General features: G+C 38.0%; 1 non-coding gene across 1 annotated transcript; it reads left to right on the top strand.

Moving 5' to 3' along the window:
- The first annotated feature begins 924 nt into the window (after window positions 1-924).
- On the top strand, window positions 925-1,032 carry LOC130938664 (small nucleolar RNA R71). Its single transcript, XR_009069822.1, has one exon. It is a non-coding gene; the product is annotated as a small nucleolar RNA R71 (small nucleolar RNA).
- Window positions 1,033-5,774: the final 4,742 nt, after the last annotated feature.

The following is a 5,774-nucleotide window of genomic DNA, read 5'->3' as shown; positions in this document are numbered from 1 at the left end:
GCTCATGAAAGGCAGAAGTAAATCCAATGGAATCTCTATGGTCTCATTTTGAGCCTCAGATTCCCATGGTTCCTCATTAGGGAACTCATTGGAGGTCAGTGCACGCCCATTGAGGTCTTCCTCAGTGGCGTTCACTTCCTCTCCTTCCTCTCCAAATTCGGCCATGTTGATGGCCTTGCACTCTCCTTTTGGATTTTCTTCTGTATTGCTTGGGAGAGTACTAGGAGGGAGTTCAGTAACTTTCTTGCTCAGCTGTCCCACTTGTCCCTCCAAATTCCTAATGGAGGACCTTGTTTCAGTCATGAAACTTTGAGTGGTTTTGATTAGATCAGAGACCATGGTTGCTAAGTCAGAGTGGTTCTGCTTAGAATTCTCTGTCTGTTGCTGAGAAGATTATGGAAAAGGCTTGCCATTGCTAAACCTGTTTCTTCCACCATTATTGTTGTTAAAACCTTGTTGAGGTCTCTGTTGATCCTTCCATGAGAAATTTGGATGATTTCTCCATGAAGAATTATAGGTGTTTCCATAGGGTTCTCCTAGGTAGTTCACCTCTTCCATTGAAGGGTTCTCAGGATCATACGCTTCTTCTTCAGATGAAGCATCCTTAGTACTGCTTGGTGCATTTTGCATTCCAGACAGACTTTGAGAAATCAAATTGACTTGTTGAGTCAATATTTTATTCTGAGCCAATATGGCATTCAGAGTATCAATCTCAAGAACTCCTTTCTTCTGATTAGTCCCATTGTTCACAGGATTCCTTTCAGAAGTGTACATGAATTGGTTATTTGCAACCATTTCAATCAGCTCTTGAGCTTCTGTAGGCGTCTTCTTCAGATGAAGAGATCCTCCAGCAGAGCTATCCAAAGACATCTTGGATAGTTCAGAGAGACCATCATAGAAAATACCTATGATGCTCCATTCAGAAAGCATGTCTGAGGGACACTTTCTGATCAATTGTTTGTATCTTTCCCAAGCTTCATAGAGGGATTCTCCATCCTTCTGTCTGAAGGTTTGGACTTCCACTCTAAGCTTACTCAATTTTTAAGGTGGAAAGAACTTTGCCAAGAAGGCATTGACTAGCTTTTCCCAAGAGTCCAGGCTTTCTTTAGGTTGAGAGTCCAACCATGTCCTAGCTCTGTCTCTTACAGCAAAAGGGAATAGCATAAGTCTGTAGACCTCAGGGTCAACCCCATTAGTCTTGACAGTGTCACAGATTTGCAAGAACTCAGCCAAAAACTGATGAGGATCTTCCAATGGAAGTCCATGGAACTTGCAATTCTGTTGCATTAGAGAAACTGATTGAGGATTAAGCTCAAAGTTGTTTGCTCCAATGGCAGGGATAGAGATGCTTCTCCCATAGAAGTTGGGAGTAGGTGCAGTAAAGTCACCCAGCACCTTCCTTGCATTGTTGGCATTATTGTTGTTTTCGGCTGCCATTTCTTCTTCTTCTCTGAAGGTTTCTGTTAGGTCCTTGGAGAGTTGTGCCTTAGCTTCTCTTAGCTTTCGCTTCAAGGTCCTTTCAGGTTCAGGATCAGCCTCAACAAGAATACTTTTGTTTTTGCTCCTGCTCATATGAAAGAGAAAAGAACAAGAAAATGTGGAATCCTCTATGTCACAGTATAGAGATTCCTTTAGGTGTCAGAGGAAAAGAAAAGTAGAAGACAGAAGTAGAAAATTCGAACTTATCAAAGAAGATGAAGTTCGAATTTTGCATTAAGGAATAGTGTTAGTCCATAAATAGAAGGATGTGAGAAGAAGGGAAGTAATTTTCGAAAATTAAGTAAAAGATTTTGAAAACATTTTGAAAAACACTAATTAATTTTCGAAAATAAGAGTGGGAAAGAAATCAAGTGATTTTTGAAAAAGATTTTGAAATTAGAAGTCAAAAAGATTTGATTGAAAACTATTTTGAAAAAGATGAGGTTAAGAAGATATGATTGGTTTTAAAAAATATGTGATTGAGAAGATATGATTTGAAAACTATTTTAAAAAGATTTGATTTTAAAAATTAATAACATGGCTATCAAGAAAAGATATGATTCAAACATTAAACCTTTCTCAACAGAAAAGGCAACATACTTGAAATGTTCAATCAAATCATTAATTGTTAGCAAGTATCTTTGAAAAAGGAAAGAAATTGATTTTGAAAACATTTGATTGAAAAGATATGATTTGAAAAAGATTTGATTTTGAAAAACTTTGAAAACTTGAAAAAAAATTTGATTTGAAAACAAAATCCTCCCCCTTGTGCCATCCTGGCGTTAAACGCCCAGAATGGTGCACATTCTGGCGTTTAACGCCCAAAACTATACCCTTTTGGGCGTTAAACGCCCAACCAGGTACCCTGGCTGGCGTTAAACGCCAGTCTGTCCTTCTTCACTGGGCGTTTTGAACGCCCAGCTTTTTCTGTGCAATTCCTCTGCTGTATGTTCTGAATCTTCAATTCTCTGTATTATTGACTTGAGAAGACACAAATTAAAAATATTTTTGGATTTTTTTAATAATCAAAATGCAACTAAAATCAAATAACAATGCATGCAAGACACCAAACTTAGCAGTTTGTATACTACTGACACTGACAAAATGAGAATGCATATGGAGAACAACAAAACACTCAAGTCAAGAGAATTCAAAGATCAGAGTAAGAAATAATCAAGAATTACTTGAAGATCCTTAAGACACATGAATGAATGCATGCAATTGACACCAAACTTAAGATGAGACACTAGACTCACACAAGAAACATAAAATATTTTTGGTTTTTATGATTTTGTAATTTTTTTTTGTGTTTTTTCGAAAATTATATGGAAAAGAAAATAAAGGTATCAAAATTCTTAATGAGAATTCCAGGAATCATGCAATGTTAGTCTAAAGCTTTAGTCTAAAGAAATTAGACATGGCTAGCCAAGCTTCAGCAGGACATTGCATTCAAGAGCTAAATTGATGAGAATCAATCAGCTTTGGTGATGATAAGAACATCACCTTGAAACACTAGAATTCATTCTTAAGAACTCTGAAGAAAAATACCTAATCTAAGCAACAAGATGAACCGTCAGTTGTCCATACACGAAACAATCCCCGGCAACGGCGCCAAAAACTTGGTGTGCGAAATTGTGATCACTACTTTTCACAACTCAAATAATCCCTAGTAATGGCCCCAAAAACTTGGTGCTCAATACCATGGCATAAACACAACTTTGCACAACTAACCAGCAAGTGCACTGGGTCGTCCAAGTAATAAACCTTACGCGAGTAAGGGTCGATCCCACGGAGATTGTTGGTATGAAGCAAGCTATGGTCACCTTGTAAATCTTAGTCAGGCAGACTCAAATGGGTATAGTGATATACGAATAAAGCATAAAGATAAAGATAGAGGTACTTATGTAATTCATTGGTAGGAACTTCAGATAAGCGTATGAAGATGCCTTCCCTTCCGTCTCTCTGCTTTCCTACTGTCTTCATCCAATCCTTCTTACTCCTTTCCATGGCAAGCTTAAGCAAGGGTTTCACCGTTGTCAGTGGCTACCTCCCATCCTCTCAGTGGAAATGTTCAACGCACCCTGTCACGGCACGGCTATCCATCTGTCGGTTCTCGGTCAGGCCGGAATAGAATCCAGTGATTCTTTTGCGTCTGTCACTAACGCCCCGCCTGCTAGGAGTTTGAAGCACGTCACAGTCATTCAATCATTGAATCCTACTCAGAATACCACAGACAAGGTTAGACCTTCCGGATTCTCTTGAATGCCGCCATCAGTTCTAGCCTATACCACGAAGATTCCGGTTAAAGAATCCAAGAGATATTCACCCAATCTAAGGTAGAACGGAGGTGGTTGTCAGTCACACGTTCATAGGTGAGAATGATGATGAGTGTCACGGATCATCAAATTCATCAAGTTGAATAACAAGTGATATCTTGGACAAAGAACAAGCGGAATTGAATAGAAGAACAATAGTAATTGCATTAATACTCGAGGTACAGCAGAGCTCCACACCTTAATCTATGGTGTGTAGAAACTCCACCGTTGAAAATACATAAGAACAAGAGTGATCATTGGTTTCGGCCCCAGAGAGGGAACCAGAAGAACCAAGATGAAAATACAATAGTAAAAGGTCCTACTTATAGAAAACTAGTAGCCTAGGGTGTACAGAGATGAGTAAATGACATAAAAATCCACTTCCGGGCCCACTTGGTGTGTGCTTGGGCTGAGCAATGAAGCATTTTCGTGTAGAGACTCTTCTTGGAGTTAAACGCCAGCTTTTATGCCAGTTTGGGCGTTTAACTCCCATTTTGGTGCCAGTTCCGGCGTTTAACGCTGGGAAATCTGAAGGTGACTTTGAACGCCGGTTTGGGCCATCAAATCTTGGGCAAAGTATAAACTATCATATATTGCTGGAAAGCCCAGGATGTCTACTTTCCAACACTGTTGAGAGCGCGCCAATTGGGCTTCTGTAGCTCCAGAAAATCCACTTCGAGTGCAGGGAGGTCAGAATCCAACAGCATCTGCAGTCCTTTTTAGTCTCTGAATCAGATTTTTGCTCAGGTCCCTCAATTTCAGCCAGAAAATTCCTGAAATCATAGAAAAACACACAAACTCATAGTAAAGTCCAGAAAAGTGAATTTTAACTAAAAACTAATAAAAATATACTAAAAACTAACCAAATCCTACTAAAAACATACTAAAAACAATGCCAAAAAGCGTATAAATTATCCGCTCATCACTCTACTTCATGATCATTAGTATATAGTAACCATGTCTTAAAGCTATGAATAAAATCCATTAATCCTTCACCTCTCTTAAATGAAAAATATTTTAATCCAAAAGAACAAGAAGTACATAAATTTCGAAAATTGTCCTTGAATTTAATTTAATTATATTGATGTGGTGACAATACTTTTTGTTTTCTGAATGAATGCTTGAACAGTGCCTATTTTTGATCTTTTTGTTTATGAATGTTAAAAATGTTGGCTCTTGAAAGAATGATGAACAAAGAAAAATGTTATTGATGATCTGAAAAATCATGAAATTGATTCTTGAAGCAAGAAAAAGCAGTGAATAGCAAAAGCTTGCGAAAAAAAAGTGGCGAAAAAAAAATAGAAAGAAAAAGAAAAAGCAAGCAGAAAAAGCCAATAGCCCTTAAAACCAAAAGGCAAGGGTAAAAAGGATCCAAGGCTTTGAGCATCAATCAACTTTGCGCGCCGATTCCCAGTAGCCTGCATCCATGCGTACGTGAATGGCACGCGTACGCATCGCTGCTTAAGCTCTAAAGCTTCAATTTCATGTTCCTTCCACTTGTGTATGCTTCCTTTCCACCTTCTAGACCAATCTTACCCTGTAAACTCTGAAATCACTCAACAAATACATCACGGCATCGAATGGTAATAGAAGAGATTAAAATATAGAATTTTTAGGGTCAAGTAAGCATGTTTTCAATCATGAGGCAAAATAAGGAAGGGAACACAAAACCATTGATTTTTTTATGGATAAGTGCAGAAAGTATTGACAAAATCCCCTAAAATCAACACAAGATGAACCACAAAATTGGGCTTTATCAGACATCCAGAGTTCTTAAAATCCAAAAATCAGTTTTCACTTTTTCCTTCCTTCTATTTGATGAAGTTTTCTTTAAAGATTTCTACCCTTGTTTTCCATTCCCTTTCTTTTCTTTTGCATTAAAATTTGTGTTCTTTTACTTGTTCCTCCGCTGACAGTTGCACTCATCTTATCCCTTTCTTTGGTTCTTTATATGACTTACACCATTTATTGCTAAACTTT

This window comes from Arachis stenosperma, chromosome 6 (genome assembly GCF_014773155.1).
Source record: "Arachis stenosperma cultivar V10309 chromosome 6, arast.V10309.gnm1.PFL2, whole genome shotgun sequence".
NCBI classification, from domain to species: domain Eukaryota; kingdom Viridiplantae; phylum Streptophyta; class Magnoliopsida; order Fabales; family Fabaceae; genus Arachis; species Arachis stenosperma.
This window is presented reverse-complemented; position numbering and strand designations above follow the sequence as displayed.